This window comes from Ursus arctos, unplaced genomic scaffold (assembly GCF_023065955.2).
Source record: "Ursus arctos isolate Adak ecotype North America unplaced genomic scaffold, UrsArc2.0 scaffold_2, whole genome shotgun sequence".
In the NCBI taxonomy this organism is placed as follows: domain Eukaryota; kingdom Metazoa; phylum Chordata; class Mammalia; order Carnivora; family Ursidae; genus Ursus; species Ursus arctos.
In genome coordinates, this window is record NW_026622874.1 from 28,061,337 (window position 1) to 28,085,550 (window position 24,214).

A 24,214-nucleotide genomic window follows, 5' to 3' on the forward strand; every position below is an offset into this window, starting at 1 on the left:
CTAATGTCTTTCTCCTCAAAAAAGAATTCCAGGTCGTGTTTGAGGAGTGAATGAATAAATGAACAAATTCATCTCATGCTTTGTCTGGGAGTTCCCAGTAGACATTCCTCGGAGTATCGCCAAATTCAGTCCCTTTAATACAGCCTTAAACACCCCACATGGACGTCTGTGACTTATACCAGGACTCTGCTCACGCTCCGCCAGACACTGCGTCTTTGACAAGCTGGATGCTGAATGGAGAAACTTGAACGCTCTGCATCTATTTACTTTTACCACATGCCATAAAAATTAAAAATACATTGTAGCACAAGTGCAGTATTTAGTGTTTCACTTTAATTACATTCAAGTGTGTGGCTAAATAGTCTTGAGAAAACCTTAATGACCAGCTGTTCTACCCTTTTCCCATATGTCAGAAATGGTTTCTGAAATCACATTCTGGGACAGTAAGGTTGTATAATTAGACAGTGTATAGTTAACACTTCTAGATTTTCCCCTTAAACTGTGGACCCTTTACGCTAACATATTGCGTGATTCTGCTGGTTTGGCGCAATGCAATTAAATGACTTGCCAAACAGCGATGGAGATCTGCAAACTCCATCAGAATTGTTATCATTGCATCATTATTTCTTCATATCTTTTTCATCGTTGGGATGGCATGCTTTTGTGTGTGTATGTGTGTGTGTGTTATGCAATATTCAGCATGTTTGGCTGACGAATAAACTTAGTAAAGAGGGCTGTAAATTTTTAATATTCCCTTCATAATGCCATTTATCTTACTAGAATTAGATGTAAGAGTGGCTTTTGCATCCTTTCGAACAAAGAGCTATGGCTCAAATACATAGCAACCATTTAAGGAAACAAAACAAAACTAGAATTCCCCCAGGTCATAAGAGAAGCCAATATTTTCCATCACTTCTGGTGGGGAAATAGGGATCTTATGTACCCCCACACTGGATTTGGGAGATAGAATTTAGACAATTGGTTATTGCGAAAATAAGTCATTACTGACTTGCAGTTGCTTGACTCTGAGCTTAATGAGTTGTTTTGAAACCATAGTAATATTTTATTTGATTAAATTTGGCTAATTCTTTGATTTTTTTGAGTTTAGACAGGAGACCAAAATAGAAATACAAAGTAAGGAAATGGAAAAATTCTATCAACTAATAATATTCTTTGGTTCCCCTTTTCCTTCCCTAAAGAAAATGCCCTTGACATTGTCCCAAATCACAAGTCGGAAGTAACTCTGATTTCTGACTGAGGATTGCCCGGATAAATACATTAAGACCAAGTCACAGCTGAAGCTTTGAGTTCTTAAGCATCCCATTCATTTTTTTAAAAAGGCTAAGAGAGATCTTTGCTGTTTTAAGACCAATTTCCAACATTTTTTTTCTTTCTAAGCCTGAATTTCCAAAGACTTATTTAGATGTAAGCACTGACAGCCATAATCATCTTTTAAATCTTGCTTTGTATCCTTAGTTATAATGTTGTTCAATTAATATTCAGAATAATGGGAGTGATGTGCCGTTTTGAAAAAGACTTGAATACAGTCCAATGCTTTGGGAAACTGACTCTCGAGAGGATTAATCAGCATTTAAAACTTGCATTAATAAAAATCTGATCTTCCCTCATGCGGCACACATAATACTTTTCGTTTTTAAACATTTCGTTTAATAATACAGCATCCTTTGTCCTGATTTTTAAAAGGATTTTAAAATTGAGCTCCTTCAGATCAATTCTGCCTTGACCCTTGTACATAATTGGACACTTGCAATTTGAAAATATAAGGATGCTCTTTTGCATGGTGCACTAAACTGATTTCCATTATTGAAGAGAAGGGCGATAGTGGACGACAACTTTGTACTTAACATTTCAGTTTGTTCCCTCTCTTTATATCCAGAGAGTTTTCAATCTTTCTTTAAAGCTCAATTATCCAAACCCAGTCCTCAAGAGAAAAAGAGCTAAAAACTATCTTTAAATAATGAAAAATGAGCTCTCGTAATAGGATCTTTTGCTGAAAATGGTATATGTCAAACAATATTGATAATTAGTGGTCTCTTTGTATTTGTTTTTAAATAAGCATAAATAACACTGAGTTATTTACATGTAAACAAGGATTTGGATTCTAAATTTAAAATAAGATGACATGATGGAGAGTGAACTGGACACAGCGGACTAAGGGCTCTGTTTGGCTTCTAGCTAAATGGGAATGAAATCAATTTTAGAAACAGGGAAGAAAGATGATTGTGAAAGCAGAATAGGGGGGAAAAAAGAAAAAAAAAAAAAACCCAACAACTGCTGTTTTATCCTCGTTGGGTAATTGGTTGCTTTATGACCAGAAATCAAGTCAAGTGAGCACGTGTTTCTGCAGGTTTTTTCTCTCTCCTTAGACCAGCAGCTTGCTCTGTGGCCCAGGGCCAGCTGCTTTTCCTCTGCTGAGACCCCGTCTGACGCAGCTGACCAGAGGGAGAGAGAAAGGTCTCCTTCGTGGTGCTAAAGGTGGCCTGGAAGGATTTTATTCTTTCCCTTGCACGATTTTAGAAAAATCTAGGAGCTTCTATGATGAAGCAGTCGACACCACAGAGAAAATTCTTATCACTGCTGGGCCTTATTAGGTTTTTATAGCAGGCACAGCAAATGGTCAATAAACGCTTATTGAAAGGATCTCTTTAAAAGCCCTCATTAAGTGCCTGCCGGCTTGCCGGGGATGGACCAGTTTCCACTCGGAGAGTTTTGCTCACCTGGCCACCTTTCCAACAGAGGGGGCACTGCTTTTCCTTAAGCACCAACCTCCTTTGGTCTCCTTGAAGTCCTGTAACTGCTCTGAACTGGGGAGTGGGGGTCACGCAGAGAAGGCGGCAAGGCTGTAGGGAAGGCCAGGTCGCTGTCGCCCAGCGGGAGCACTAGGTACAGTGGGGGAAACGCGCGCGGGGTAGGGACAGACAGTCAGGAGAGCAGAAGCCTGTATTTCAGACACGACCAGACAGTGAGGCTGCCTCGCAGGTATATCTAAGGGCATATTACACTAACGAGGATGTTACAAACATGGTTTTTTCGCTCAAAAACTAGCGAAGCTTGATGGAAGCATGGGTGGCCAGTGCCTTTGACCCACAGACCGAGCACATTTGCGCAGCTGACTGCGAGCTGGTTTGAATGGAGACAGCATGAGGGCCCCAACAGGAAAGAGCCTGTGTTTCAAAGTCTTTCTCACACGATTGAAAGGATTTTTGTTTGTTGGTTTGTTTGTTTTTCTCGTCCTGTTGCATTTTTTTCTCCACCTGTGGCTGTCAGGGGGATAGGTGACAAAGCTGGGTCCTGGGCCTCAGGGGGTACCCTGCGCCCTTCTAGAGGGAATGGGGCAATGAGGGCCTGCTTCCTGAATACACGTTCCCAGGATCCCGGCATTTGGGGAATTGGGTTAGCTTCTGGTGGCGGGATGTGGGAGGTAGATTTTACTATCCCTGTTTGGTGGTCAGATTTTGAACATTTGAACAGGCTCAAGGCCCGCTCTTCTCTGGATCAGGATAATCTTTCTGAAATTCAGACAAGATTAGGTCAATTCCTTACTTTAAAATGTAAACGACTTCCCTTAGCCTATTCAAAGAAATGTCAAAGCTTTGGCATTACCATCTCCAGACCTCCTCTCAGGCTGTTTTCTTTTGCTTTTTCTTCCGCTATTCTCCCCCCACATCTTGCCCTCATGTCAGAGTAGCCTAGACCTCACTCCTTACACATGAGTGCTTTTCCTGACTCAGTGCCCTTGCTCAAATAATACCCCCTCCTTTGCACTTTGTGGGCCTGGAGAGCTCCTACTAATCCTTCAGTGTCCAGCTCAAATGCTGCCTCATTCTTATGGCTCTTCCTGGAGTCCCCTGATGCTTTCCCTGCTTCTGCCTCCTTCACCCTATCCCTGCTCAAAGGCTCAAAGAAAGTCGCTCCTGTGGCTGCGTTTCCCTGACTATAGCATTTACCACTTAGGCCATGAGTACTTTTTGTTATTGTTTCTCCCACAAAACTGTGTATTATGCAAGAGTTGGAGTATTAGTTCCGAAGTTATTTCATAAGTGTTGAAGTGAATTTGCCGTTCAATAAGCACAAAGTGTATTTCAAAAATCTTAGAACTAAAAGAATATCAAATAGTTTATAGTTAAAAGTTGATGTGTTTTCCTTAAGTCTACCAAATATAATAATTATAAGTTAAGAGCTTAGACCTACCTTAGAATTTAAAAACTGTCTTTCGAAAGCTCTATATTTCTTTTCTACACCAGATCCTAAGATGCAATGATACATCTAATAATCATAGAAATATCTATTTTTTTTCTGATCTCAGAAAAACTTAGAATGCAGGTAGATTAATTTCTTGGTGTAGACTGTCTATCGAGTAAAAGTCCCTACCTCCAACAACAAGGGCGCTTGAATATGGATCTCTGCGAAGTATTTGACCAGATTCAATGTAAGCATTGTAAGGCTTGTTTTGAAGGAAGGTTTCTGCACTCTGATGTGGCTGAGAAAAGCAGTATTCCTTCTGTTCCTATCTGTGGTAGTGTTCGTCCCACGCCCACAAAGTCACAATATTTTCTAGGCAAGTAGATCTCAAGCCTAGTTGCCTATAAGAATCATATAGCACAGGACATGGAAAACTACAGCCCACGGGCTAAATCCAGCGTGCTGCCTGTTTTTGCAACAGTCAAGTTCTATGGGAACACAGCCACACCCTCTTACTCTCATGTTGTCTGTGGCTACTTTCAGGCTACAATGGCAGGGGTGAGTCGTTGCAACAAATGTTGTATCACCCACAAAGCTGAACATATTTATTCTGTGGCTCTTTACAAAAAGATGTTTGATGACCCTTGACCTACAAGTTCCATTTTTGTTTTGTTTTTTTAAAAAACCTAGATACCTGAGCTCTGCTGTGGATGGATTAGTAATTGAAGGGATACATTCTGGTCATTTGTATTTTTAAGAAGCTCCATCCACATGTGATTCTGATTACAGACTCCTGATTTTTATTTCTCAAGAAGTTATCCATAAATCATGCCAAGCAAATTCTCACAGTACAAGGACTATCTCTCTAAGGCGAGCACCGTCTTTTATCTAACTTGGCATCCATAATACCTAACACGCTCCCACCATAATTAGATTCTGATAAGGCTTTTGCTAAGTGAATGAGTAAAGGGCAAGGGGAGCAGTCTTAGACTGCAGATGCTGCTAGAACCCACTAAAAATCACAATCAATTGCAGGTACCCTCTCAGGCCCTGGATATGAGCCCTATTCCTTTCTAGTGAGATTTCTTTCTTTCTTCCAACTCCAAGCTAACCTAGAAAGACACAAATGCTACTAATTCTCTGTGGATCTGAACTCCAAAAAAAATTCCAGGAGTATCAAATGATGCATGCCTTGGTCTGCATAAACATGGTCATCTTCTCATTGCTTGGGACATTTAGGGGGGAAAAATCGACTCATCATGAGAAATGGTGCAGATGGCATATTTGGCATCACGAGCCTGCATAGATCAGAGATGAATTTATTTACATGACTTTGTTTGCATTGTGACCATTTATCTGGGCCCTTGCTCACATTTAACCTTTTGAAGGGTCGGGAAGGAGTGAGCCATTTTGCCCTTGGGATTGGATGGAGCAAGCCCCTTATACAGATGATGTTTGCATTTCCTCCTACCTGCAAAACACTCATTTCTTACAGCATCAGAAAACATTTGGTTATGTTATCTCGTGGGTCCAGGAGGAGCGTGGAGTGTGCCAAATTTAAGAGCCATTGCCAAATGCCATGGTTCGCATTGTGTAGACAGCACGCCAGTGGAACTGGCACGAACTAGTTGTAGATTCAAGCTCTGGCCTCAGAGGCAAAGGATCCCCGTTAGTCATTTCCAACTGGGATCACGCCCTTTGCCTTTGGTTATGAGATATCTTTGTGTCTGGGTACAGAGCGTGGCCTGCAGGCACAGTCAATTGACCACTGTGACTGACCTCTCCTGGGCTGGGACAGTGAGCCCCCCACGTGGTGCCCAAAAGGCCTCAGACCCCATGGGTGACTTGGAGATGCTGAAAAACGGTATGGTGCCTTAGAAAAGGCCTTGGAGAACTTGGTGCTAGACCTGGACATACCACCCCTGCTGCGGTGAATCCCTGGAGCTCTCATCTGTAAAATGGGGAGAGGTTGCTGTCTCGAGCTTTGGTTTCCTCATCTTTCAACAGGGATCCTCAGAGTGGTTAATGACAGCTCAGCTCCTGCATACGAGACCCTGGGCTCCGTAACTGGCACCAAGTAAACTCTTGGTGAGAGTTTTTATTATTACTATTATTATTATTGTTATTATCGATAGAAGCTGCTTGCCTACTGCACATGGTGGGTGTGAAGGTGGAGCCGCTGCCCATGTGCTCTGTGAATGTGCAGAGCTCGGCAGGTGTGAGGAGCAATTGCTTCCGGGGAAGGAAAGGTAAGTGCTTCTAAAGCCTGTTGGTCAAAGCACATTTCAACATGGCTCCTCGGCCAAGTGTCCTGTATTGTCGTAAGTGTTTTTTTTTCAAGATTTTATTTATTTATTTGAGAGTGAGAGAGAGTGAGTGAGCAAGAGCACGAGCAGGGGGGGAGTGGCAGACAGAGGCAGAAGGAGAAGCAGACTCCCCACTGAGCAGGGAGCCTGATGTGGGGCTTGATCCCAGGACCCTGGGATCATGACCTGAACCGAAGGCAGCCGCTTAACGACTGAGCCACCCAGGCACCCTGTAAGTTTTTAATTCCAGTTAGTTAATATACAGTGTTCTATTAGTTTTGGGTGGACAGCATAGTGATTCAACCCTTCCATACATCACGGGGTGCTCATCACAAGTGCGCTGCTTCCTCCCCATCCCCTCTTTTACCCATCCCCCGCCCACCTCCCCTCTGGGAACCATCAGTTTGTTCTCTAGAGTTAAGAGTCTGTTTCTTGATTTGTCTCTCTCCCTCTTTCTTCTTTCCCCCTTTACTCTCTTGTTTTGTCTCTCAAATTCCACGTGTGAGGGAAATCATATGGTGTTTGTCTTTGTCTGACAGACTTATTTTGCTTAGCATGATACTCTCCAGCTCGATCCATGTCGTTGCAAAAAATGCCCAATATTTTTGAAATAATAAACGATTTTTTATTTTTGTGAACTCTTCAGAGACTCTATCCCTGGATAAGCCGTTGTTCTGATGTGCTGTGGTTGAGTGAGGGGGTAGCTGATGTGCTCGTGGGAATGTTCCTGACCGGAACCAGGGTGGGGCCCGCTACTGGGGCTGCACTTCCAGCTTCGTGTGAGGTGGTCACAGAGGGAGGGCAAGAGGAGTTGTACCAGAGAAGGCAAGCATGTGAGCCATTGACCTGGAGGAGCGTCAGGACAGAGAAACCATTTCCTGGGTTGCTTAAAAACATGTTACTTCATTTTGCCTGTGAGCCTCGTGGTTCCATTCTACAGGCATCTACTGTTCTGCCACTGAGCCTAGACCCCGTACAAAAGGGGCTATGCATCGAGGAAGCTGAGAAGAGTTATCTCCCTCCTGGTCGAAACATGGAAAGATGGGAGGAATCATGGCTGCCCTTGAAAATAATGTGAAGACACGGATGTGTTAGAACCCGTTATTTTTTATAAGCACATTACAATGTTGCTTCGTGAGGAAAGTTTATTGTACAATGTTGTCTGCCAGGTTTTCATGAGGAGTCTTAAATGCAAATGGAAGAAATCCCAGATGTTCATAATGGCAGCCACTGGTCATGACAGTGGTGTCTTGGAGACTCTGGTGCCACACGCCTCATGGTTACGATGCTCCCAGGTGCCCTGCAAGTCCTTGTTCCCATCACTCTGAAACACTCACCTGGGTCAGGCAATTCAGTAAGTCAGGCCAGTCAACGCACACATCTCACCTGCCTAGGGAAATTTGAGGCAGATAATATAGGTACTCAATAAAAATTTAAGACTAATATGATAATAATAATATATGATATTTGTTAAAGACTTACTAGATGCCAGGCCCTTTCATACGTACTTTACATGTGTTGATTAATATTATCCTCACAATAGTCTAATGAGATAGTTAGCATTATTATCACCATGTTCAGAGGTGGGGAAATGCAGCCTTTGAGAACCTGAGTAACTTGGTCAAGAGCACAGTCAGCAGTGGTAGGGCTGGAATTGCACCCAGGCTGACTTACTCTGACCATTAAACCATATGCCGGTGGCCCTACAGACTTGATTTAAAAGTAACATGCATTCGTTGTCGTCGTTGTCATCTCCTTCTTCTTTCTTCTTCCTCTTCCTCTTCCTCTTCTTCTTCTTCTTCTTCTTCTTCTTCTTCTTAAGATTTTATTTATTTGAGAGAGAGAGAGGGAGAGAGCACGAACAGGGGGAGAGACAGTGGGACAAGCAGACTCCCTGCTGAGTGAGGAGCCTGATGTGGGGCTCGATCCCAGGTCCCTGAGGCCATGACCTGAGCTGAAGTCAGATGCTTAACTGACTGAGCCACCCAGGGACCCCCAAAAGTAACATGCAGCTTTCAAGAGAAGCGAAGTGTTGAATTAGGGGAATATCTGCTTAAGGTGCTTCTTTAACTGACTACATTTTAATTTTTGGCCCAACAGAATGTTTTTATGAGTATAACTTTAGTAAAAACTTAATAAAAGTTATGCAAAACAAATCTTAGAGCATTGTAGAGCAGGCCCTCAATGATTGGTCTGAGGCCATGGAAGGAAGGAGGGAGGGAGGAAAAGAGGGAGGTGTGGGGGAAGGAAGGAAGAGAGAGAGAAAGGAAGAAAAAAGGAAAGATAGGAGATTAATTTGATGGTATAAATAGGAACTGTGTGCATCATTGTAAGTCCTCCTATTCTCTTTCTTTATGCTTTCTGCTTCTTTATAGTGTGCTCTTCTCAGAGAAGTGGCTAACAGTGCCCCAACACTGGGCCTAGTTCTGTGTCCTCCACTGTTGGAGGGTGGGGTGACTCAGGATTACAGTAAAGAAGGGAGGATGTCTCTGTTCTCCTGTGTGCAACTCCACCCCAGGCACTGAGGGAAGCTCAAATAGACGTTCCCTTCAGCCTGGGAGCAGGAGCAAACGACAGCCAGACTCTCTCGTCATCCAGTCACATCTCAGGGGTTCAGATATGCTCAGCTCTCTGCCGTTCTCCGCCCTGGCAGATAGGAGGCCTGGAGAAGATGGGGAGGTTGCCGGCCTCCAGGGCACTGCGTGTATCCCATGGACCACCACCACTCAGTGGTAGCAATGGATGTGGGAGATGACACCAAGATGGAGAACCCCTTCTGAACCCGAGCCTCTTCCAGCTCCACCTGCAGGGCGGACTGCACTGGGGGAGGCAAGGCTTCCAGGAGGCAGCAGAAGCTGGTGCTGAATGTACTACACAGAGCTGAGAGGCCAAGGAACGGTGATGGGGGCGGGGGGGAGCTTGCTCTTAGATAGCACTTTGCAGGGGGCATGGATGGTCTCCAACATCTAGAAGGATTGCAAGGGAGATGGAAGGGAAGATTTCTGCTGGAAAGAGAGAAGCATGGCACACACAGGTCCCTGGAGAAGAGAGAGAAAATGGAAGGCACCCAAGGACAGATGCTTGCCTCACGAAGAGGTGCTCCGCTGTTCCAGTGGAGAGGGAGGTGTGCGTGGTGGGCAGAAGGAGCACATCTCCATCTTTGCAGAAGTGCCCAGGCAGTGTCAGCTGTGATGTGATGTGTTAACTAACCTTATTGTTGTAATCATATTGCTGCGGAGGTAGAACTCTCCTAAAGTGCTCTGAAACACAAGAGAAAGTAGATTCCACCTTTGGAGGGGCAGAAGAGGCAGTGGCGGGTGACACAACTCGCTAAGTCTTTTCCACCGTTAACTGATGCCAATGGGTACTTGACTTAGGGATAGTTTCTGTGTGCATTTGTCCATTTTGACTTTGTAGTATAGTTTTTTCAGGGGTGCTGTGGACTGCCTTGTGTCCTCCTAAAATCCATGTGAAGCCCTAATCCCCAATGTGACTCTATTTGGAGTGAAAGGAAGTAATTAAGGCATAATAGGGTCTTGGGGTGGCATCTTGCTCTGATAGGATTAATGTCCTGATGAGAGATACCAAAGAGCGTCTACTCCCCGTCCATCAGGTGAGAACACAGCAAGAAGGCTGCCGTCTGCTGCTGGGAGAGAGCCCTCCCTAGGAACAGGACTAGCTGGCCCCTTGATCTTGGGCTGCCCTGTCTCCAGAACCCTAAGAAAATAAATTCTTGTGTTTACTGCATGGGCTGTGGTATTTTGGCAGCCCAAGCACTCTAAGAAAGGAGAAAAAAAGAGATGCTCTAAATATCTGCAAACCCAATCTCCTGTAGGCTGTGTTCAGTCAGAGAAGATTGTAAAGTGAAGACTTTTGGTAAAACTTCGGCTTTCTTTATGGGGGCTGAGGGATTATCCCCAAACGGTCCATCTGAGCCCCAAGGTTTGTATTTGGGAGGCCAACATTTATTTTGAAAAGTCTGGATACATTTTGAAAATGAAAAGTGCTGTATGGAAAGTAGCACTATTAAAGAAGAGAGTGAATAAAAGATGAGAGAAAGAACCTAAAAAAGAAAAAAGATCCTACAAAGAGGAGAATGCTTAGACCAACTTCAGTACTGAATATTTCCTTTTAAAAAAAATTCATGTCTTCTAAAATCAACTCCAAATGGAATCATATAAACTCAAACACTAGAATCAGGGGAATTTTCCAGTGAGGGAGAACATTTTGATAATATTAGTAATTTAGTATTCTCATAAGGAAATAAAAAGGAAATTAATTCAATGATTTGTTACAAATAGTTACAAAAAAGTACAGTTTCAGAGATTAGTGGGGAATACAGTTCCTGCTGGAGGCAACAATTCTCTGTTCTGCTAGAGGGGATGAATTATAATATTTTATTTGTGTTTGAGGTGGAAGAGGGGAATGGGAAGCTCTCTGGCTCCTGCCCCCTTGTCCTGGAAAAAGTACACACATATAGGGAATATATTTCCTGCTTTCTTGCCTTATTGAATTTCTGTTCCCTTTTTTTCTCTTGTTAATATTTGCTTGAATTTTTTTCCATCTTTATTGAGATAAAATTAACATGTAATATTGTGTTCGTTTAAGGTGTACTATGTGATGAGTTGAGCCTGTATATATTGCAATATGATTACAACAATAAGGTTAGTTAATACATCACATCACATAGTTACTTGTGTGTGTGTGTGTGTGTATATGGTGAGAACTTTTAAGATCTACTCTCTTAGCAACTTTCAAGTATATAGTATAATATTGTTAACTATTGTCATCATGCTAAACATTAAGTCCCAAATATTATTCACCCCAAAGCTGAAGGTTTATATCCTTCGACCACCTTCACACATCCCCCTCCCCTCCCACCCCCGGTCCCTGGCAACTTCCAATCTACTGTTTCTATAATTCAGTTTTTCTAGATTCTGCATATAAGTAAGATCATACAGTATTTGTTTTTCTCTGACTTATTTCATTTAGCATAATGCCCTCAAGGTTCATCCATGTTGTTGCAGATAATATTCCATTATATGAATGGAATACACACACACACATATCTAGATAGATGTAGATAGATAGATAGATAGATAGATAGATAGATAGATAGATAGATAGATATTCACATTTTCTTTTCAGTCATCCGTTGATAGATACATTGTTGTTTTCATGTCTTGACTATTGTAAATAATGCTAAAATAAACCTAAGGACACAGATATCTCTTTAAGATAGTGATTTCATTTCCTTCTGATATGTGCCCAAAATAGAATTGATAAATCATATGGTAGTTTATTTTTAAGTTTTTTGTTTGTTTGTTTGTTTTGGTTTTTTGGAGGAACCACCATACTCTTTTCCATAATGGCCGTTCCTATTTATATTTCCACCAACAGTCTATGTATTTCCTTCTCTTTATATTCCAGCTAGCACTTGTTATTTGTTGTCTCTTCAATAATAGCCATCCTAACCTATATGAGGTGATGACTCCTTGTGGTTTTGATTTGCATTTCTCTGACAATTAGCAATATGATGAATGTGGTAGACTTTTCCACGTACCTGTTGGCCATTTGCAGATCTTCCTTGGGAAAATATCTATCCAGGTCCCATTTTTAATTGGCTTATTTGGGTTTAGTTTTTTGGATTTTGTTACTGAGTTTGACTTCCTTATATATTTTGGACATTAACTTCTTATCAGATATGCAGTTTGCAAATATTTTCTTCCATTCCAGAGATCGCCTTTTCATTTTTTTGATTATTTCTTTTCCTCTGCCAAACCTTTTTGGATTGATGTGGTAGCACTCATTTATTTTTGCTTTTGTTTCTTGTGCTTTCGGTGTCAAATCCAAAAAACCATTGTTATGGCCAAGGTCAAGGAGCTTACACCCCTATTTTCTTCTAGAACTTTTACAGTTTCAGATCTTACATCTAAGTCTTAATCCATTTTGTGAGTAGTGTAAGATAAGGGTGTAGTTCATTCTTCTGCGTGTGAATATCTAGTTTTCCCAACACCATTTATTGAAGAGACTATCTTTTCTCCATTGAGAAGTATTAGCTCCTTTGCCAAATACTAGTTGATCATATATGCATGGGTTTATTTCTGAGTTCTCAATTCTGTTCCAGTGGTCTACATGTCTGTTTTTATACCTACTTTTTTTGATTACTCTAGCTTTGTGATTGAATTTGAAATCAGGAATTGTGATACATTCAACTTAGCTCTTCTTTCTCAGGATGGTTTGGTTATTTAGGGTCTTTCATGTTTCCATATGAATTTTAGGACTTTACCCCTATTTCCATAAAGAACACCATTCAAGTCTTAATGGGGGTTGCACTGAATCTATAGATCACTTTGACTAGCATGGACGTTTTAACAATGTTGGTTCTTCTAATCCATGAACACAGAATATCCTTTCATTTAATTGTGTTTTCTTTAGTTTCTTTCATCAATGTTTTATAGTTTGAAACTATACAAATCTTTCACCTCCTTGGTTAAATTTATTCCTAAGAAATTTTCTTTGGATGCTATTCTAAACGCTGGGGCGGGAGGTGTCTTTATTTTGTTTTCAAATAGTTCCTTATTAGTGTACAGCAATGCAATTGCTTCTCTGATGTTGATCTTGCTGATTAGAAAAGGAAATGAGAGCTGCAGATAGGCAAATAAGAGATATCCAAAGAGAAAAAGAAAGAGTGAAACAATCTGTGAAAGATGCTGCCAAGAAGGGCCAGAAGGATGTCTGTGTGGTTCCGGCTAATGAGATGATAGGTCAAGGAAGGCTGTGAGCAAGCTTTGTGCATCCAAAGCTCACATGAACTCTCTGCTTATGGGGATGAAGAATCAGTTGGTGGTTTGAAGGTGGCTGGTTCCTGTCCTGCACAAGAGCACCGAAGTGATGAAGGCCACTCAGAGTCTGTGAAGATCTCATCAATCCAGGGCACCATACAGGAATTCTCCAAAAAGATTATGAAGGCTGGGATCATGGAAGAGGTGGTAGATGATATGTTTGAAAGCATGGATGGTCTAGAAGAAATGGAAGAAGCGGCAAAAGTGGGATTGATAAAGTTTTGTTTGAAATTACAGCAGGGGCCTTTGGCAAAGCACCTTGTAATGTGACTGATATATTTTGGAGGCCAAAGCCACCTCAGAAAATAAGGAGTAGGAAAAAGCTTGGAGGTTATGCAGTCCTAGCTGGCCATGCTCCACAGTGTGGAGCTGCTACCTGGGCCATCAGGCTCTTCATGGCTCACCTGTCAGATCACATACTCTCCCCTGACACAGCCACCTTTTTATGTGTCTCTTGCATGATACCTCTGCGAGAAGGCCCTGCATGCTGGGGGAGGTTCTTTGCTAAAATCTCTTCACGCTCTGCAGAGGTTTTGGGATCTCAGTGGGGTTGTTCTTATAAGAGGTGGCATAATAAAGCATCATTTTCAGGATTATAAACAGAATTTCTTTCTTAAGGGAAGGGCAGAGAAACCTGTCTTCTCTCAAAGCACTTCTGGGAATAGAGTTATTGACCTGAATGATGAGGACTGTGTACTTTTTTTTGTTGTTTATAAAACACTATATAAATAGATTTTAATGAATTTCTGCTTTAACACAGAAAAATAAAGTTTTTAGAGTTTTCTACATGTAAGATCAAGTCATCTACAAAGAGAGACAATTTTCTTCTTCATTTTGTTGGATGCTTTTTATTTTATTTCTTGCCTGATTGCTCTGGCTTTACCTTGGCACCAAAGCCAGATAAATCCTCTGGCTAGGTCTTCCAGTACTGTGTTGAATAGGAGTGGGCACCGCTGTCCTGTTCCTGATCTTAGAGGAACATTTCATCATTGAATATGTTGTTAGCTGTGGAGTTGTCACATATGGCCTTCATTATGTTGAGATATGTTACTTCCATACCTAATTTGTTAAGAGTTTTTATCATGAAAGGACGTTGAATTTTTTTAAATGATCCACCCTATCTATTGAGATGATTATATTATTTTTATCTTTTATTCTATTAATGTAATATACATCACATTTATTGATTTGTATTTGTTGAACCATCCTTGCATTCCAGGGATGAATCCCACTGGATCATGGTGTGTGATCCTTTCAATTGTTGTTGAATGCTGTTTGCTAGTACTTCGTTGAGAATCTTGTGTCTATGTTCACCAGGGATATTGGCCTGTAGTTTTTTTCTTGTACTGTCCTTATCTGGCTTTGGTATCAAGGTAATGCTAGTAGCATCATGGGATGAATTTGGGAGAGTTCCCTCCTCTTCAGTTTTTTGGCAGAATTTGAGAAGGATTGATGTTAATTCTTCTTTAAATGTTTAGTAGGATTCATGAGTGAAATAATCTCGTCCTAGGCTTTCCTTGGAGGTTTTCAATAACTGATTCAATCTCCTCACCTATTATTGGATGTAAAGATTTTCTATTTCTTTATGATTCAGTACCACCAGGTTGCATATTTCTAGTAATTTATCTATTTCTTCTAGGTTATCCAATTTTTGGCATAAATTGTTCATAGTAGTCTCTTACAGTTCTTTGTATTTCTGTATCATTTGTAATGTCTCCTTTGTCAGTTACAATTTTATTTGAATTCCCTCTCTTTTTCTTGTTTAATCTAACTAAAGATTTGTCAACTTTATCTTTTCAAAGAACTATTAGTTTTTTAAAAATCTTTTTAATTATTTTCCTATTCTCTATTTCATTTATTTCTATTTCATTTCTGCTCTAATCTTTATAATTTTCTTCCTTCTACTTACTTTGGTTTAGTTTTTTCTTCTTTTTCTAGTTCCTTGTAATGTTAAGTTGTTTTTTGAGATCTATCTTTTTTCTTTCTTTTTTTCTTTTTAAAGATTTTATTTATTTATTTGACGGAGATAGAGACAGCCAGCGAGAGAGGGAACACAAGCAGGGGGAGTGGGAGAGGAAGAAGCAGGCTCATAGCGGAGGAGCCTGACGTGGGGCTCGATCCCATAATGCCGGGATCCCGCCCTGAGCTGAAGGCAGGCTCTTAACCGCTGTGCCACCCAGGTGCCCCGAGATCTATCTTTTTTCTTAATGCATGCATTTATAGCTATGCATTCTCCTCTTAGAACTGTTTTTCTGCATCCCATAAGTTTTAGTATGTTGCATTTCCATCTTTGTTTGACTCAAGATATATTTTGATTTCCCTTGTCATTTTTTTTTTGACCCATTGGGTGTTCAAGAGTGTGTGGTTTAACCTCTTTCTCTGTGCCTATGAGATAAGTAGATGGTGACTATCACTATCAGGGTACTTGCTATGTCGTATGTGTGCATTTCACTAGGTGTGCTCCCTGGAGCAAAGAGTCTATGTTATTAATCTTTATGTTGCCAATGGTTGCGTAATGCTTAAAAATGAGTTCTGGATGGCCATATTGGTTTTCGGATAAAGGAATAGGGGAAAAAATATAACAAGCTTATTATTACAGGGAGACAAATAGATTTGAAAACAAATATGTTCATTAAAGGCCTTGTAAGAAGTTTACACAGGAATGCAAAAAAGAAAGGTGATCGGTTCTAAGTGATGGGTGGTGGCATGAAAAAGACTCAAAGAGTAGGTGATTTTGGAGATCATTTCAAAAAGATAAACGCTGGTTTGCTTGCCAGGGATGGGGGACGAGGTATTAGATGCACTGCAGACAGAAAAAAAGGCTGAGCAGAGATAGGGCTCATGGTGGCATGGAACAGCATTGTGAATGACAGAGATGGGAGACGTGAGAAATTTGCTGGGATGAGCAAAGGAGTGGACAGAAGTTTGGTGAGAGAAAATTCCAGAGAAGAATATCTGTATGTCATGCTAAGGAGTTTGAACTTTATCTTAAGGGCAATAGAGGTCTGCGAGAGGTTTTTAAGCACAAGTGGTTTAAATAGAACTGCTTTTTGGTTTTGTTGTTAAGAAAGATCTCAGTTGATGATTGTGTTCAGGAGTGTTTTACAAGCTTGGGATCACAAGTGTTTTAGGGAGAGGGACTACTGGGAAGAATGTGGGAAAGCTAGAGATCAGAAAGGCTTAGTTCACCAAAACAAAACAAGACAAAACAAACCAACATTCAGGGCACAGAGACCATACAAGGGGTACCAAAGAGGAACCAATTAGGATCACGCTGCAGTTGGGGGCACAGAGGAGAGGAGAGTGACGCAAGAGAACTTGAAGAGAAAGGACAATGTGTGGCACTGACTGGATATGCAGGCAACGGATGAGGCTCAGGTGACTCCCAGTTTGGCTTGAGTGACTTGGGTGGACGGTTATGCCATTTATGACAATAGAAGAGCAGATCTGGGGAGGGGGATTCGATCAGTGGAGGTGCTTGTGGAATACCAGGTTGAGATGGTTCAACAGGCAGGGTGTAATCTGAGAGTGGGGTTTGAAACAGAAATGACAACACTGGTGTCAGCAGCATCTAGACCAGTGAAAGTTCAGGGAGTGAAGAAGATGACCTAGGGAAAATCTCATTCAATGTATTATGAAATAAAAACAGCACTAAAAATAAAATCCTGGGTAGAGAGAGGGTTTCAGCATTTAAGAAATGGGCAGGAGCCAGAGAAGGAACTGGTGGATTTCTACATTTCTGACTGGGAAGGAGAGAGATAAAATAATAAGCAACCAGAGAGTCAAACCAAAACAAAGACCAAAGCAAAGTTTACAAATCAACAAAGGGGAGAGGGGCAAATGCAGCAGAGGTGAACATTCTATATGAAGAAAGATGATGGAATTGGATGAAGAATGGGTAGAGGGGTAGATATCATACCCACACATGCATGGGTAGAGGAGAAGATGGAGGGTCCCATGAAATGGAAGGAAAGGGAATAAATTGGGGGAGAGGGTAGGGAGGACTCCAGAATTATTTATAGATGAAAGGATGGTGATTCCTATCTATTAACCCATATTTTCTCAGTAAAGTAAGAGCTAAGTTCACTTGCTGAAAGAAGGAAGGTGGATGGTTGGAAAGAAATAAGAAAATTGGAAAAGAGGCAGAATAGGAACTTTGGGAATTGGAAGAGGACCCGCTTGGATATAAACATAGTCGTGAATTGGAGGGGTTCTAATGGAATCCCGTGCACCTCCTCACTTCCCTGATGGAAGACACATTTCTGACTGTCAGAAAAAAGGATGGAAATTTCCGAAGTACAGAAATTTTCTAAATAACTTGTATAACAGAAACTATATCTTAATGAAGTATGAAAATCCACAAAGTTTTTTTATCAAAATAAAAAAGAAAAGCCAAGCAAAGTAGCCATTGAGCTATGTTGGGATTGGGATCACAAGTAACCAAGGATCAAAGAGGAAACAACTAGTATGGACTGTGGATAGAAACCATTGTTATGATGCCCTTCCCCCTAACTAACAGACAAACAAACAAATAAAAGCTACTCCAAGCCTAAGAGTAGATAGATTACACTGCTATGCTGGTAGCAAGATAGGTTTGCAGGCTCTAACTTCGGGGTGACACAAATTTAAACAGTTTCGAGTGCTTAGCAACTCAGCCATAAGAGCAGTGTCAGATGGTAGATGGCCAGTTTGACCCAACGCTGAGGGTTTTTGTATTCTATATAGCAGAAGGACAGAGCAGAGGGTCCTTCCCTGGAGAAGCAGCTGAGGCCTAAGTAGAAGGCCAGCGTCCAATTAAAAAGAGCCTTGGATCAAAAGCTTCAGCTTCCTTGTCCCAGTAAAACAGACAATGTTCTGGTCAGTCTAATCAAGACAAAAAGATATAAATTAAACATTAATCATCAATTAAAAAAAGCTGTTCATAATCTAGTAATAGAAATGTACTGTCTTGGGGCGCCTGGGTGGCACAGCGGTTAAGCGTTTGCCTTCGGCTCAGGGCGTGATCCCGGAGTTCTGGGATCGAACCCCACGTCAGGCTCTTCCGCTATGAGCCTGCTTCTTCCTCTCCCACTCCCCCTGCTTGTGTTCCCTCTCTCGCTGGCTGTCTCTCTCTCTGTCGAATAAATAAATAAAATCTTTAAAAAAAAAAAAAGAAATGTACTGTCTTGATATGATTTAAAATTTCTCTCTGAGACAAACAGCCAATATGATATTTAGAAGTAAAACATCAGGAACATTTTCTTTCTTTCTTTCTTTTTTTAGGGGCAGTCTTATTAAAGGTAAGAGCAAGATAAAAGATGACATCATTGACATGATACTCTATATGGAAAACCCAAAAGACTCCACCCCCAAATTACTAGAACTTATAGAGCAATTCAGTAATGTGGCTGGATACAAAATCAATGCTCAGAAATCAGTTGCATTTCTATACACGAACAATGAGACTGAAGAGAAATTAGGGAATCCATTCCATTTACAGTAGCACCAAAAATTATATGTTATCTCAGAATTAACTTAACCGAGAGGTAAAGGATCTATATTCTAGAAACTACAGATCACTCATGAAAGACATTGAAGAAGACACAAAAAGATAGAAAAGTATTCCATGTTCATGGATTGGAAGAATAAACATAGTTGAAATGTCTATGTTACCCAGAGCAATCTGCATTTTCAATGCCATCCCGATCAAAATACCAAAGACATTTTTCAAAGAGCTGGAACAAACAGCCCTTAAATTTGTGTGGAACCAGAAAAGGCCCTGAATCACCAAGGAATTGTTGAAAAGGAAAAACAAAGCTGGGGGCATCATGTTGCCAGATTTCAAGCTATACTACAAAGCTGTGATCACAAAGACAGCATGGTACTGGCACAAAAACAGACGCATAGATCAATGGAACTTTGGGCAACTAATCTTTGATAAAGCAGGAAAAAACATTCAGTGGAAAAAAGACAGTCTCTTCAATAAATGGTGCTGGGAAAATTGGACAGCTATATGCAAAAGAATGAAACTTGACCACTCTCTCACACCATACACAAAGATAAACTCCAAATGGATGAAAGACCTCGATGTGAGACAGGAATCCAAAAATCCTAGAGGAGAACATAGGCTGCAACCTCTTTGACATCGGCCAGAGCAACTTTTTTCATGACACATCTCCAAAGGCAAGAGAAACAAAAGATAAAATGAAGTTGTGGGACTTCACCAAGATAAAAGCTTCTGCACAGCCAAGGAAACAGTCAAAAAAACTAAGAGGCAGCCTATGGAATGGGAGAAGATATTTGCAATTGACACTACAGATAAAAGACTGGTATCCAAGATCTACAAAGAACTTCTCAAACTCAATACACGGGAAACAAATAATCAAATCATAAAATGGGCAGAAGATATGAACAGACACTTTTCCAATGAAGACATACAAATGGCTAACAGACACATGAAAAAATGTTCAAAATCATTAGCCATCAGGGAAATTCAAATCAAAACCACCTTGAGATACCACCTTACGCCAGTTAGAATGGCAAAAATGGACAAGGCAGGAAACAACAAATGTTGGAGAGGATGTGGAGAAAGGGGATCCCTCTGACACTGCTGGTGGGAATGCAAGTTGGTACAGCCACTTTGGAAAACAGTGTGGAGGTCCCTTAAAAAGTTAAAAATTGAGCTACCCTGTGATCCAGCAATTGCACTACTGGGTATTTACCCCAAAGACGTAGTAAAGAGAAGGGCCATATGCACCCCAATGTTCATAGTAGCATTATCCACAATAGCTAAATCGTGGAAGGAGCCGAGATGCCCTTCAACAGATGACTGGATTAAGAAGATGTGGTCCATATGTACAATGTAATATTACTCAGCCATCAGAAAGAACAATTACCCAACATTTGCAGCAACATGGACGGGACTAGAAGAGATTATGCTAAGTGAAATAAGTCACGCAGAGAAAGACAATTATCATATGGTTTCACTCATTTATGGAACATAAGAAATAGCAGGAAGATTGGTAGGAGAAAGAAGGGAAGAATGAAGAGGGAGTAAACAGAAAGGGGAATGAACCATGAGAGACTATGGACTCTGGGAGACAAACTGAGGGTTTCAGAGGGGAGGGGGCTGGGGGACTGGGATAGGCCGGTGATGGGTATTAAGGAGGGCACATATTGCATGGTGCACTGGGTGTTATATGCAAGTAACGAATCATGGAACATTACATCAAAAACTAAGGATATACTGTATGGTGACTAACATAACATAATAAAAAATTATTATTAAAAAAAGATGACATCATAGCTATTCATTTTACACTATTCTGAAGTTACAGCCAATGTAAAAGGGCAGAAAAGAGAAATAAGAAATATAATTCTTGGAGAAGGAAGAAAAATTATTATTTATAGACAATATGATTTTCTACCTAGAAAACCCATGAGACTAAATTGAAAAATTATGGGAGCTAGTTAGGAGTTTAGAAACATGGTCAGTTATAAAATTAATATATAAAAAGTTTACTACATGCCAGAATTTTATCAATTAAAAAGCATCATAAAAAATTCCTGCTCACTGGAGTACATAATCTAAAATATCTAGGAATAAATTTAATAAAAGTTCTGCAGCAGCTACATGAAAAACAATGGGAAAATTTTACTGAGGGACATCAAAAAAAAAAAAAAAAAAAAAAAACAACCCCGAAATAAGACACTGCTGCTGTATTCATTAATGGTAGAATATGGCAGTATAAAAATATTGTTAGTCCCCAAACAGATGTGTTAATTTAATGTGATTTATATACAAATCCCCAACTGTTTTATGAAACTAGTTAAAATTATTATGACTTTACCTACACACGTGAGCTTATTCTCATAAAAGCCAAGAAAAAACTGGAAAAAAAAAAAAACGAGAGGAAATTTGTACCATCAGGGAGCTACAATTATTATAACTGTACATTTGTACATCATACAGACCGATATAGAACCCAAAACAGACCCTAGGATAATGAAGAACTTAGACGACGGTAATGTTGAAATTTAAATTGGTGAAAAAGGATTGCTTATCCACTATGTGAAGCTAGAGCAAATGGTTGGCTATTAAGGTCACATCCTCTACGAGACCAGTGTAAATGCCTGTCTGGATTTGCCAGGCTCCTCCAGCCTCCAGAGCGCAGCCTCCATCGCTGCTGTCTGTCACACAAGACATAGAGCTCTTCCAGCACCCAAATCGGACCCAGCTGAGTCCACGGAGTCCACCCTTCCCTAGCAGTGCGTGGGTGGAACACCTCAGAAGCACAAACCTTGACCATTAAAAGAAAGGAGATAGAGAGTCGACAGATCACTTCCTTTCTCCTCACCTCTCTCTGCTCCATGGGACTCAGGCATTGGCTCTGTCGGCTTCTCTGCTGACATCCTGATGACTGACCGACAGCTGGGTTTTACTGTGAAGCCATGGCCAACCCTGGTAATAATGCACCACTTTTGATTTTCTTTCCTCCTGCCCTTCCTCATTTTCCCTTTCTTCTCCCTCTTGATGCCCTGGGATCCCTCTCCCCCCAATCTTTTAACATGTAAAGCTTTTCCTGCTTTGCAGGGAACACGGTCTTTCTTTGCACTGCATACTAAAATACATCGTAGATCTATGAGAACATTACAGTGTAAAAACTGCATAAAAGATGAAAAAAACTATTAGTTTGTCTATAAATGCGTACGTTATTGAGGTGTGGAAAATCTTTTTAATGCAAGAATTTAATAAGTTTAACTTTCCAAATTTTAAACTTCTGCAGATTAGAAATATAAACAAAATTAAGTAACAACAAACAAAAAATATCTGGAATGCCTTTGGTCTAAACAGATTAACATATTAATATATTGGTGTAGGTTTATATATGAAGAGTTTTCATAAATCAATAAAAATATGTCTCATTAGAAAAATAGACTAAGGCTTGAATAAGTAATCCACAAAAAAGAAACACAAATGATCCAAAAACACATGAAAAAAATATTCAGGGTTACTAAAGCCAAGGAAATACAAAGGAAAAGAACAATGATTTATTGTTTTCTCTGATAAGATTTGCTAAAATTCAAACTAAAGGCAGTGTTACAAATCGGAGAGGGTGCATCTGTATTTTTGCAAACTACTTGGAGTTCTGTAAATTGCCATGTTCTTTCTGGCAATATGTATCAAAGGGTTTAAAAATGTTCTTATTCATTAAACCAGTAAATCCACATATAAAAATTTATGCTAAGGAAATAACCAGAGATCTAAGACTTATGTGGAAGTACGTTCACAGACACATTTATAATAAACAATTGGAAACAATATAAATACCAAAGAAAGGAACTGTTTAATTACATGTTTGTGTATTAATAAGATGGGATTCTCTGCACTTACTTCAAATTATGGTTTTGAAAATATAGAAGGTTGTAGAAAAATGTTCGTGATATAGGCTGGAATATAAAAATGCTTATAAAACCAATGCAAAATAAACTTTTAAATAAAAAAAGAAAACAAAGGGCTTACACAATATGTGCAACTCTTTTCTCTCCCTTCACATCTTCTCCAAAACAAAATTAAGCTAAACTCAACAAGAAATAGAAGCACAAACATTAAAAAATTAATGGTGAGTCACTCGGGTTTTTTTTCTAGAATAATTATTGCTCCCATAATCATAAGATATTATTTTAAAATGATTTTGGACCATAGACCTAAATGTGAAAGATGAAACTATACAAATTCTAGAAAAAACATAAAATCAAATCTTTGGCACCTTGAGGTAGGCAAAGATTCCTTAGGACATAAAAAGCTAAACCATCAGGGGTGCCTGGGTAGCGCAGCCGTTAAGTGTCTGCCTTTGGCTCAGGGTGTGATCCCAGCGTTCTGGGATTGAGCCCCGCATCAGGCTCCTCCGCTGTGAGCCTGCTTCTTCCTCTCCCACTCCCCCTGCTTGTGTTCCTTCTCTCGCTGGCTGTCTCTGTGTCAAATAAATAAATAAAATCTTTAAAAAAAAAAAAAAGCTCAAACCATCAAGAAAAAAAGGTAACAATTGGACTTTATCAAAACTTAAAATTTTGCTTTCAAAAGATACTGTTAATAAATGAAAGAGCAAGCCAGATGAAAGAAAAATATTTTCAATACATGTATTTAACAAAGAAATTGTATCTAGATTATATGAAGAACCCCTATAACTCAAGAGGAGGAAAACCTGATTTGAAAATAGACAAAAGATTTGAAAGCACGCTTTACGAAGGATCTGCAAATGGCTAATAAGCACAGGAAAAGATGGTCAAAATAATGTAGTTATCAAGGAAGTACAAATTAAAACCACAAAGAGACATCACTACGTGGTTGAAATTTAAATGGATAATCATACTAAATGTTGACAAGGATGTAAAACAACCAGAACTCTCATGTATTGCTGTGGAGACATAAAATGGTGCCACTACCTTGGAAAACTGTTAGTTTCTTGAAAAGTTAAACATATTCCTCCCATACCACCAGCTGTTTTATTCCTAGGTATTTACCCCAAAGGAATAAGAACATATGCCCACACGAAATGTTGGGCACAATGTTCATGACCATGTGTTTGAAATAGCCTCAAACTGGAAATAACCCGTGTCCATCAACAGATGAATAAATAAGCAGCTAGTGGTACATTTATACAATTGATTATTACTCAGCAATGAAAAAAGTGAATTGCCGATCTATGCACCAATATGGATGAATCTCCAAGTAATTTTACTGAGGGAAAGGAGCCAGATGCAAAGGGCCACCTACTGTGTGATTGTATTTATAGAATCTGCTGGGGAATGCAAACTGACCTAAAGCAGCAAGAAACATCAGTAGCTGCCTGCGGCCAGAAGTAGAGGGAGGGATGGAGG

General features: G+C 40.2%; 1 pseudogene; it reads left to right on the forward strand.

Moving 5' to 3' along the window:
- The first annotated feature begins 6,358 nt into the window (after positions 1 to 6,358).
- Positions 6,359 to 14,471, forward strand: LOC113262980 (charged multivesicular body protein 3-like; annotated as a pseudogene).
- The last annotated feature ends 9,743 nt before the right edge of the window (positions 14,472 to 24,214 follow it).